The sequence below is a fragment of the Typopeltis vanoorti genome, chromosome 25 (assembly GCF_054136105.1).
Source record: "Typopeltis vanoorti isolate ZY-2024b chromosome 25, IOZ_Tvanoo_1.0, whole genome shotgun sequence".
Taxonomy (NCBI): Eukaryota; Metazoa; Arthropoda; class Arachnida; order Uropygi; family Thelyphonidae; genus Typopeltis; species Typopeltis vanoorti.
Window position 1 is genome coordinate 45,646,665 of NC_143573.1, and position 13,107 is coordinate 45,659,771.

General features: G+C 34.9%; 1 protein-coding gene across 4 annotated transcripts in view; it reads left to right on the forward strand.

Annotated features, from left to right (window-relative positions):
* The window catches only part of LOC150092705 (uncharacterized), a 583,346-nt gene that overhangs the window by 122,923 nt on the left and 447,316 nt on the right, over positions 1 to 13,107 (forward strand). The window contains exon 1 of one of the 4 annotated variants that reach the window (XM_090414339.1): positions 1,626 to 1,750. The exons of 2 other annotated variants lie outside the window; for them this stretch is intronic. The gene's annotated coding sequence lies outside the window, so the exon portion shown is untranslated. Of the gene's footprint in view, positions 1 to 1,625; positions 1,751 to 13,107 lie in introns of those variants that run through there. One more of the 4 variants, XM_090414336.1, reaches the window with a different exon arrangement.

Genomic DNA, 13,107 nt, shown 5'->3' on the forward strand with positions numbered 1-13,107 from the left:
TGTCTCAGTACTACTTTTTAATTATAATCAGTTCTATTAGTGTTAATCTCGGACTATAGAGCTTTCAATACATCTCAATATTAATTTTCCAACCTCTATAAATTATCGACTGAGTTACAGGTTCTGTTGGACGCAATTATACCAAAATTTTCCAGCCCTTCATCTTCATATCCTATTTTAGATATAATATTTTAATACAAAAACTGCGAATTGATAACCGGTATCATTTCTCATTGGAGACATAAAGAAGCGAATACTCTATATGTCGCATCTATTTATAAGCATTTTCATTTTTGGAACACTATTTTAAGTGATTATCTTCCCCTTTTCATCCTGAATACTTTCTTGCGCTTCCTTCTGTATGCTGTATCCTGTCGCATTCATTGAGAACACGACACCTTTATTGCAAATAAATATCGTAATATAATATGCAAAGAACTGGTGTTTCTGTTTACATCCGGGATCGTTTCATCCATATTCAACTACGTTAAGTATTGAGTTTATTACAAAATTCAATAAAAGCATTCACAACCATTCCGAAGAGTTTTCTATTTTAGCAGGCACATGTTACAGCATGAGGGAATTCCCGAGTGTAAACTGTGGCATATCTCCATTAGCCACTTTGATTTAAACCTGCGATTAAGAACAGATGGTTCCGATGACAACCTACTCATCTTTATCCTTGTTTTAGGTCATCGGAGCGAGCTGATTAAAACTGACCTCGCGTTCGTAGCAGCCACGTGTCAGACGAAACTTCTTGAATATATTAAGGTGCCGCCGTGTGTGCGTGTGCGTGTGCGTGAAGCAGCCTAGCAGGTATCAAACCATGACAGGTAGTGGTATTCGCCCCCAAGGCTTTCCATTAGCTCGAGCTCAGGGAAGAGACGGGTGACGCGGCCTTTCCGTCACTGCTGGCGACACAACACACCGTCCCATTACCGTAAGTTGTAATAACCAACGTATGTGTAGACGCTATTGCGGTTTGTCCCACTAAAAGTTCAGCCCTTGCTAGCTTACTCGCTCGTTCGCCTATAGAGCCAGAGAATGTAAACAGTAATATTCGGTGGCCATGGTTACCCTTTAGGCCGATTATCACCCATGACTTCTCTCACAGTTTCCTCTCCCTGGGGCTGGAAACGTCATTCCCTTCCCACCCTTTTCAAGCTTTGACTTTTCCTCGGCAACCAGCTTACAACGACAAGAATCATCATCTTCGCCATGATTTATGGAAGCTGTTTCCAATCCTCTGGCAGGCTGGGCTGCCTGGGGACAGGTGGGTTACAAGCAGTTTGTAAGCGGACCTCTCGACCGCCGTGTATCCAAGGACTCGCCCAGGTCACCTCTGACATTGTTGTCACGAGCACTTCTAACACCCCGAGTTTTCAAGATAAACGCAGATAGAAGTATCTTGCGATCTGTACGCTTTCCGGTGTTCGAGCTTGTTTGGGAAAAAGACGGACACGGTGGCTCCCTCTTGTGGTGTCGACAATCGAAGACAGAATTCGAAATAGCAAGCGGTGTACAAGTGAGAGTAGTACACGCCCCTTGCTAACGCAGCCCCGCCGCGGGACCGTCCGTTCCGCTCGCGTCACTTCAACACGTGCCAACGGCCTACCAGTAGACACTCACTACGGCGCAGAGCGAACCATGTGGTCTTCGTTAATGGTTAGTCTGCATTGGCAAAGTTAAACATTGTGGGAATCTTGGGATAATTCCAGAACTCTCATATTGGACATCCAGACAGAACAAGGTAGGGAAAAGGAGTGTTGGATCTGCTTCCTGCTTATTACTACCTGTACCTATGATACTTGAGCCAGTTAGGGTTAAATAATGAATGGTAGAGGCCTTTTTTCTTTCCACTTCCGTCTCCTACTGTGCTGCTCGCTTGTTTCCGCTACACTGTAGCCCTCTATATATTGTCTTGAAAACTTTATCAACCAACTGTGACGTTTTACTTCCTTCCCCTCTCACCCACATATTATACATATGTCAGCTGTGATGTATAGGTGTCAGATTATGAAATTAATCACCTCTTCTGTTAACCTAAGGTTCTCATGAGTAATTAGTACAAAATCTCAACTTTTGCCGTTCATTTTGAAATTCTTCTGAAATAGCAATAATTATGCTCAGTGTCTTCCTTGATAATTTAATCATGATGTGACAATTAACATATTTCGCGTCTTTGGCGATATAATCAAGAATACCGATTACTAGTAAATAATTTACCGCTTTATAAGTTTTTTTTTTTCTCTCGGAGAAATGTAATCCATTTCTTAGCTATTTTATTTTCATTATTCTCATTTTAGTTGTTTATAGTAAATGAATATAGGTTTTTTAGAATATTATTTTTCCTTACATTCCCGATGGCTTTGCCCCCCCCCCCAGATGTTTTTAGGTTTGTTATTCTCCTCAGCTCATATAGATGAGAATGGGATGGTTGCTGATATGAAATATCGCATTGTTAATACTTAACTGAAAAATTAATATTTGTTTCTATATACTTAGAAAAAGCAAATCTTCGACTTTATTTTCTTTACCAACTCACATTATTTGTGTTTAGGTTTATTTATTTATTTATTTATCAATTTCAGTTTCTAAAACACATTGGTGACTGAGAGGACATAAATACTTTCTGTTTCCTCGTTGAACCTTGAATACTGCTGATTAGTCAAATCTTTACGGAATTACTAACTAAAATACCATGATTTTTACTTCTTGATTGTTATATGTGATCGTGTTTATTATCGAATATATATGATATATATTTTTTAACATGTGTGCTTGTAATACATCAGTTTTACTCAGTGAATATCAAATATGATAATAAAATAAATAATAGGTTAAATGGTTTTGTTTAAAAATATGCCCATACTGATGACAGTTTCGAAAATATTTTTTAATAGGAAGTGCAGCGTTTCATAATAGGATATAAACAGGTTCTGTTTATTGCTCTGGATAAACTGATTGCAACAGCTGTAAAAAGCTTTAGTTATATTAGCAGTAATTCCCTTCTATTAGCAATGTTAAAAATGCTATCAGAATATTTAAAGGCGGTATTGAGAAATATCAACATTTACCTTCTCCACACTAACCGATATATCGGTTTTTCGGCGATCAGTTATATGTAGCAGTAGGGTGCTCAGCGGCATGTTGTTTAACCATGGCGTGTGAACAAGTCCATTGCAATTAGTTGAATACGCAGCTATTGCCATCTACCAGTTTCATAAAGCCAGTAACGATTACTTACATTTATATAAAACGTACATTTTAGTAGTGCCAATATTACTAATAATAAATCTTTATTTTTGAGATTATTTGAGAACTCTTGTTGGATAATTTTTATAAAAATAAAATAAAGTAAGTCCTCGAATGAGTGCAGAATATTTAGTTCGTATTATATTATTAAATATATTAATTAATATCAATATTGATTTCAAATATGCCAAACCATACACACGCTATCGATTTTGCAGCCTCTCGCGTATACGGTTGGTATGATATTTAAATAATTCGACATACTGAAATATAAATTTGTATGCCAAACATCGTGAACAAACATTTGTTACAAATTTCAGTTGACTAAGCAGCATTTTAGAATGTAGGAGGTAAATGAGACAAAATGCTAATAATTCCAGGAGTGGTAAAATGAATAGTAGTGGATAATGCATTTATGTACAAATGTTACACTGATTCATCTTGGTATTTATCAGCAGATGTGGAGCTGACCGCTAAGCACGATTCTAGATTCCCCATAATTTGCATTTAAGAGAAACTTACATGACAAAGCAATGAAAAATATAGACTAGTGTAAAAAAGAAAATATTCTTTCGAATTTTATTTACAGGAACATAGTTGATAATGTTATTCTTATTATGAATAAAATTGCTACTTACGCTTGTAAGTAAAATAATCACTGTTCTCTCACTTGTTTCATTCTCCTCCACCCACTGCAGTAAATATTAAATGGTGGGCATGATATACTAAAGAAAATCGTATTATAAAGACGATCTATCAGTATTCATAACGCACAGCTCAAGCAATCAATGCTAAGATTTGTGCTCAAGCACAAATCTTAGCATTGATTGTTTGCATCGATCGCTAAATCTAAGCATTGTTTGGACAGTCAGCCTCTCACGTTTTATATTACGATCTTCTTTTTCAGAAGCGGTTTCTGTGGTAGTCCCAATGACTGTGGAATGAGTCTTCTTGCTAATATGGAAAATTGTCATGAATGTCCAGTGCACACTGCTTAAATGGTTGCACACTATTCTTTTCATTTCGTCCACCAAATGATGAATGAAACATTGAAAACTGAAGTTATATGGGCCTCATTTTTGTAGCAAACATGCCATACGTTTATCGGTTTTTATATGGCTATTAACAATAGATTGTGTATAATAAGTATAATAAGGAATTAGAAACAAAATCAGATAGAGCTTATTAGTCTAGCAGAATATTTTTGTTGCATGCTATCATGGAACAGTATTACTGGCATACCTAATACGCTTCGCTAGCAAAGAACATCTCTATAGATTAATGTAGAGCGTCTTGAATATGAAAGCCACCGTTTGTCCGTCGTAAAATATAAGGATTTCGTGGGCGGTAAACTTCGTCATCACTTAAGATTAAAAGTTGGCGTTTACCGATCCCCGGTAAAGCACAGCGACGATTTTTTGTAATAAGTAAACGATTGATCTTCATAAGTCTAGAAAACAGCTTTCATAAGTTATTTTACTTTAAGAAAGTTGTCTGTAACAATGTGTTTAGCAAAAGCAAATTACCAAGGAACCGACCGACCGCGTCTTGTCTGCAGGCTTTAGTTTAATATGATAATGATAGTGTCACCGGGCGGACCGTAATGTGATACAGCCGATAGATTGACCTGGTTTTCGTTGACACATGTTTAATTGCATCTGATTATATAACCATAATCTAGAGTATGTAGAACGATTATTGTAGTGCATATCTATTTATTTCAAGGCAGTATCATTCAAGAAAGATATGTTGCTCTCCAATAGCAGTCGGGCTATCCGGCTATCTATTTCACAGACTGACAATAATCGAATAGAGCAACTGTCTCCATCCTTTTGCCAAGAGACATGAGAAAAACAGAAAAATTACATTCAAGAACAGGTTAATACATTAAATGCGGTTATTAATTATCCTGCCCCAGGAGTACCGTTTTGAAACCGCAGTAATATAGAATATCTTGCAGCACCTACATAAAGATATAAAGTATCACAAAATATTCTCAAAATTTTTCAAAATTTAACAATTTATTCTTTGTATTCATGTCCTTATCTGTATAAACGTTTGTCTGGTGCAATCAAGAACTTTGTTTCCGATGAATAATATAATATATTCTAATAAAGACTCTCTATATACACACAAACTATATTATAATGATTACAAACCTTATTGAACTAAAAATGTCACATCACAATAGCAATGATTACGAAATTAAAAGTATTCGTAATTATTATCACCAACCGCGCTGATATTTGCAGTATTTGCGTGTTCGATTAATCGAATAATAATTCATGTTTATTTATGTTTTTGAACCTAAACCCAGCATTGGTAATTTTTAAATAAATTTTTAAATTTTTTTTAAAAAATATTTTATCTAAGTCATAGACCACATACTTCTATTGGAGTTTGTGGTCTACGTATAAATTTTAACTGAAAAAAACTATTCCGATATTATGTTTGAAAATAATTCAATCAGGATTCTGCAACTTTTTTTTTTTTTGGTAACACAGCCGAGACAAAATGTGCGGCAACGAACCAAAGAAAAATAATTCAATAAAGCTTAAAAGAGTAATGAAATAATTAACTATATATTTACTAGTCATGTAATATTTTTTTTTCAGCGCAAAATGTAAATAAACTTTTCACTGAAGCGTTTTGAATTTCTATATAAATATGATGTACTGTAGTCCTCACTGACGATGTAAGAAACAAAAATACAAACAACAAGAGATATTCTTCCTCTTCAGAATATCCTATTAGTAAACACACTATGCAATTTTCTACGTTCGGATCGACTACTTCGTTGCACGTTTCTATGGCTTGTATTCTCTCTCTCCCTTTTGATGTAACACCAGGACTGGCTAAAGTAAGACTGAATGAGTTCGATCCCCATGAAAAGGAAGTTACTGTAAGTTTAGCAACCAAGAAGAAAGATGGTAGTTCTTAATTCATGCATCCCGAGCTCCCGAACTACTTAATTCGGGAGCTCGGGATGCATGAATTAAGAACACAGCAATGAAAGCACCAAATAAGTTATTGCCATTACTTAAAAATGAATGACTAAAGTCATTGCAAGAAATGCTCCCTTTTTTTGTTCAACTATATGACGCGGCATCTATTTTTTGTAGGAATATGCTGATGAACACAAGATGCAATAGTAGGGAAATGAGGCGATCAAGATTTCGTTGTGTGTGAATTGAGACACGATACCGATTTAGAAATAGTTCTTCATTAATAGTCATCATCATTCATCATCATACGTATCAAGGATTTAGGCTTAGTATGGCCTTCCAGCCTTAGAAGTCATCGTTGAATCGTTTAAGAGGACATCCTGGTTTTCTTTTCCTAATGGCTTGTACTTTAAGGCTTGTTTTGGTAATCTTTCTGTTTTCATTCTTTGAACGTGTTCCATCCATCTGTGTTTATATTTTTTAATTTTTTCAATTACTGGTTCTTGGTTTAATTCTTTCATAATATCTTCGTTTCTTTTGTGATCAAATAGGGTATACTTTGCAGTTTTTCTCATAAACTTCATTTCTGCTGTTGTTAATCTTTGTTTGTCTTTTTGTTTTATTGTCCAGATTTCGCTTCCATACATTAAGACCGGTAGGGCTAATGTATTGTATACTTTTAGCCTGGTTTGTTTTTGAACTAGGTTTGGTTTAAATATAGAGTTAATTACACCTGTTATTTTTAAATATTTTGCAGTTTTTATGTTTATATCTTTTTCATTTTCATAAGTGATCATACATCCTAGGTAGTTAAATGAATTCACCTGTTCTAAGATCTTGTTATCTAATACTATTTTAGTTCTTGCTGGATCTTGTCCTTTAAAGGCCATAGTTTTTGATTTTTCCGTTGATATTATCATACCATAATCTTTGGATTCTCATTTAGATTTAAATAGCTTTCCTGTAAGTTATCTTCAGAATTTGTAATTATTATTTGGTCGTCTGCAAAGAGGAGAGTGTTTAAGTTAACTGTAGGTGAAAGTTTAATTCCTTGACGTAAATTTTTACTCCATTTTATTATTATTTCATTTAAGTAGATATTAAAAAGAGTTGCTGAGAGAGGACATCCCTGTCGGACCCCTTGGTTTATCTCTCTTGTATATGATAGCTCATGATTTAATCTTATTTGTATTTGATTATTTTCATATATACTTGTGACAGCTTTTAGGATATTATTTGGTATTTGTCTTTCTTTTAATATGTTAAATAATATGTTTCTTCATTAATAGTGAATAATGAATAATCTCAGATGAGTGGTACAGATTTATTGCAAATTGAATAATGAATCATTATTCAATTTGCAATAAATCTGTAGCGCTCATCTAAGATTATTTAGAGGACGTGTTGTTTGGAATGCATTGTTAAATTACACTCCTGGTGCTGTGAATTGCTATCATGTTATATTTGCTTCATATTATCATTTCATATGGTGTCAAACGTTTCAAATTTATTTTATTAGTCTCACATATGGTAATACACCCCGCATTTTCTCTCTCGCGTATTATTTATCCTGTGTACATTTATTGTTGTCTGATTTCATTTCTTACTTTTACCCCTCGCTTGCTATATTACATTTTTAATATTATTCAGATTTTGTCATTTTCTATTATATTTTGCATCATGTATAGTTTTGTTCTGTTTCTTTTAACTTTGCTGTTATATATATTCTTTGTTGCTCTTTTTTTGTTGTTGTTGTTTAAATTATGTTTAAAAGACAAAAATTCCTTTTGAAGTAATCGAAAAATTGTTCACAATAAATAATTCCTTTAAATAGTTTTTTAACAGTTAATTCAAAACGGATGGTTCTTTAATGTGAAATGTGAGTACGTAATTTATAAAAAAAAAAAAAAAAAGGAAACGCACCTGTCATTTTTAAAGATATCAAAGCATATTACAGCAGAGCATCGACACTCCTAATATATTTTAATATTCTCCACTCAAAGTACATTTAAGTAACATGAGAAAGGCATTTGCAAATACTTTTAACATTAAAAATATTTTATTATTTAATATTTCTTGAGTATACTCCTGACTGTTTTGACTATAACATTAGTTAGACCGAAACTTGAGCTTCCTTTATATATATATATATATATATATATATATATATATTTTATGTTATTATGGTTTAATAACATAACCGGTTTTTATGTTATTAACAAACCTATATATATATATATATATATATATATATATATATAGGTTTGTTAATAACATAAAAACCGGTGTACAGATAGTCGAAAGCAGTATTTCATCGGTATGGCAACACGACGTGAACTCAGTGACTTCGAGAGAGGTGTCATCGTGGGTTGTCACATTGGTGTCATGTCCATACGTGCCAATACCGCTCAATTAGAGCATCAAAAATCAACGGTTAGCGATGTGATCAACAAATGGAGACGTTCTGGCATCACTAGTTGCAAGAAAACACCCAGGGCGGCCGCCGAAAATGACTGACAAGGACAGGAGGGTATCAAAACAGGTGGCACGCAAAAACCGGCTACAATCGGCAAAGACCATTCGTGATGAGTTCCAGAGCGCCAGTAACACCATGGTGAGCGCTAATACTGTACGAAGAGAACTCCATTTACTGGGTTTTCACGGAAGTGCAGTGGCGCACAAAGCGAACATCACAACGACGAACAAGGCGGCTCATCTGGCCGAGCAAAGAGCGTTTGAATTGCACTATTGACCAGAGGAAAACGGTACTCTGGAGTGATGAATCAAGGTTCACTTGTTTCCAGTCTGATGGCAGGGTGTGGATGTGGAGACGCTTGTTACCACAGTGTGTTTTACCCACAGTAAAGTTTGGTGGTGGAGGAGTAATGGTGTAGGGGTGCATGCAGCTGGTTTGGAGAAGGATGACTGGTCGTTGTCCGTGGTTTCATGAGGGCAGCTCAGTACCTTGATATTCTGGATAATCAGGTACTGTCTACACTGTGGAGTTTTTATGGAACGGACCCGTGCCCATACCACAAATTGTAGTTGTGCAGCATGTCGCTGAACTAAGCTCTGCTTTAATTGAGGAATGGAGACAAATTCCACCTGATGTCTGCCGCATATGGTGGAAAGCTTCCCTCAAAGGGTGCAGGAGGTGATCAATGCCAAAGATAGACATACCTGATATTAGGGTTCGCCTGCTCGTTGCAATTGTAAATAGCTAAAGTGTTCGGACAATAATTGGTAGATTATATGTGTGTGTGTATATATATATATATATATATATATTTCGACTAAAGGTAAGTTAGCTGGTCTCATACGTAGGTGGTGGTGGGTTCACCCGAAAACTTGGGTTTTTTTGTCTCCAGGCAAACCGGTGACAAAATTGAATTTTTTCCAACATTTTACTTTCTTCTTTCTTCCTACTACGCGTTATTCCCGCTTCCCATGCAGGGTCCGCGTGTTACTTTAGATGCGACTTCTTGTTAGTACTACTCCCAACCGACCCGTCGCCTGGTCTGCCGCTGGGGGGGGGGGATATATTTTTGACTGTAGAGGCGTATGTTCATAGGGCCGGTTTGCTTGTTTGCGGGATGAAAAACGCCAGATAAACTGGCGGAAAAAACCCTACTGACCGCGCCCAAGACCGGCTAACTTGGCTATGCCTGAGGAAGATCCTCAAATTCCTCACGTCTACAACGGGAATCGAACCTGGGACACTCCTTCCCCAGGCATATGGTTGCGAAGCGCAAAGCCACTAGGCTAACCGCGCGGTTTTCCAACATTTTACTATGGTTTCAATATGATAGTTTAAATGTGATAAACCTTGTTTAAAGTTTGTGACGATTAAAACTAAGTTTCAACTGCCATAAGGGATAATGAAGAATTCATATTCCCTTACAAGGGACAGTTTGTTAGATGTACAATAAAATAAAAGACAAATACAGATATGTATAGAAAAAAAGTTAATCAAGTTGGAAGTGATTTGTCTTTTATTTACAGTGAAGAAAATATATGCCTACTTCAAATAGCAAATAGATTATTTAATTGATTTTGAATTAATTTCCTCTCTCTTTTTCTCTCTTTCTGCATATTTACTTTTCATTTTCTCTTTTCTAACATACATTTCTTTCTCTTTATTTTCTCGTATTCTCTCTCTCTATTATTAATATTATACTTTTTTTAGTTTATTGTGTTCCTAAGACGTATTTTTCCCATATTTTTAGTATTTTTTTCTTTCTTCTTAGACTACTTTTTTTTCTACTTCTCTTTGGAGTGAAACATATTCAGTAGTTTGGCCGTTAAGTTCACCTGTTCCTAAGAAATGCATACATGTTTTGATGGTTTCAGAGTCATGGATAATGTCCCTACTCCCTAAAGAACTCTATACGTTACCTGCTGTATTTGTAACATACTCTGGCCTACCTGTGTTTCTTATACTCCAGGCGGTAATACACGAACACCGCCAGTCAGCAAAGTACTTTGCTAGCTTCTGTGTCCCCTCTCTGCTCGTATGTCATCTGTTGGATACAATGATGGCCCTGGAGTAGACATCACTGTTTCTTCATAGCTATATGACTAGGAGCGAATATGAAACTAGAATACTTTTCATAGTGGGAAAAAAAAAACATGAAGGGTGTAATGTTTCTACAGCTCTTTCGTCACAAATAAACAAACAAAAGGAAACTGCAAAAAGTTTTTAAAGTATAACGGAAAATGTTTAGGTTCACTCTGTTTGCATTTTAGGTTTCCAAGAGATAATCTACTGATGTGACCAACCAGCTAATGTTTTACCTACATCCCACTAAGTACAATGCATGTCTAATGATAGATACTTCGCTTTGTCTGCAATACTTTAGAAATTATGCGCTTTGCAAATTTTAATATGTATTAGACTTTGTACAGACACATGAATTGGTTATAAGCTGTAACTTTCAAACTGTGAAATCCTACATATTATAAAGGTGAATAACTTAAAAATAACATGTTCTCTATTATTAATTTCATTACCTTTTAGCATGCGCTTCAAATATCTTACCAATCGTCATGAGTATATTCCTTTAGAACGGAAGTAATGGAATACTCATCGAAATCGAGTCGTGAAAATTATAATAAAAATACATGTAATACTAATACGACGAATAAATAATGCATTTTCAAATAATTAATTCAAATGAGATTTAACGTCATCATAATTTAATTCGGAAATTAAAATTGTCTGTTTTTAGAAGTAGTATTAGCAGACTTGTAGACCACTTTATCAGTTAATATATGCAGAGAGACAAATTAATGTAAACAATTCTCTCACATAGTAATGATAATGCAGACATGCCAGCGGAAATATGTTTTGCAAATGAATTACGAGTCAGCAGCTGGGAATTGTTTTAATGCCATTCTAATTTGCATTGAAAAAAGCTAAAAAGAAAGAACTGTAAGCTGGAGGATGGGTAGAGTCTGCGGATAGAATGAGCACTGTTTCACGAGAAACAGTTTCGATTTCTGTCGATATTAAAATATTCTTATTTCCTTGTCAAACCTGAAAATACGCCCAACTAGAAAATGTTAAATATCTTTTCAATAAAACAGAATATTGTTGAGACGATTAAAATAAATACTTTCATTTTAGTTTAAAAATAAATCACAGCTTCCGAATTACGATTGGTTTTTAGAAACATGGCTAATATTATATTATTTGCTGATATGATCCATTTTGTTAGGTAACTTTAATGTCCGATATAAGACACCACTCTACTCATTGAGGCCTAATATGACTTAAAAATTTTCCCTTATCAATTATCTAATTTTTTGCCCAACTGCAATAATAAATGCGATAGGCGCACAGCCTTTCGTGGCCAGGTTTCTTATTAAAAATCGTGATACGATAAACGTGTATATAGTTTTTTCCCCCCTCGTATTTGCGTTCATTGTATTAGACTCCAATATCAGCTAGCAATAATTGCACTAATATCATCCATGTATGATCTATGTAATGGCACCAATGGAGACAATGGTTGTTGTTAAAGATCTAGATGTTATGTACTAACAGCATCGAACACTTCCAAGATGAAAGTGGTTATGATTTTACAAAAATAAAAACCGAAATGGTAGTAACAAGAAAATATCAGACCTGCTATCTTATTATGATTTAGTCACGCTGATTATCAACCAATAATACGCCTCAGCAGCCCACCTGATAGCAATGATATCCGGTGATCTAGATGGCTGAAAAAATCGTAAGTTCAGTTTCCATACGATACCAAACTTTTATAAGGGCTTTTCAACAAAAGGTGAATTGTCAGGTTTCATACAGATGTGACAAGTTTTTGTTTTTTATCATCTCCGAAATCCCAAGTTTTCATCCCTTATAATACAAATTTAATACATTCAGTTAGTGCCTTCAGTACATCGCAAAGATGATTTTCTTCACTTTCAGAGAACAGGTGTATTTAAGTAAGAACCAATTAGCCTCGCGCTTTAGGATTTGGATTAATAGAGACAGTTATCATTCACTGTTCACTGTCCCTCCATCTGGTCAATAGGGCAAAATTAAGGTAGCAGAATATGAATTTTTCGAGAGAGGAGGGTAGATCTGTACATTTATCCCTTTTTGTAGATACGATGTGGTAGTCAAGAATAAAATTAACGAAAATAAGTGAGTGGTTGAATTTATATTACATGTGTTTAATTACATATTTTATATTTAGAGTGTGTCTGGCTTGAAATGCAGTATTTAATAACTTTTATATTCAGAGCTTCTAATAGAAATCTGTTGAATGATGTGTTATTTATCACAGATCTTAGTGAGCACTCTGTTACCGATTTAAATTGTGCTCTAATTGTATAACGTGATATAAAAATAGGCAAAAATGCATTTTCTAAACAACTATAATGAGGTTTGCATCATTTC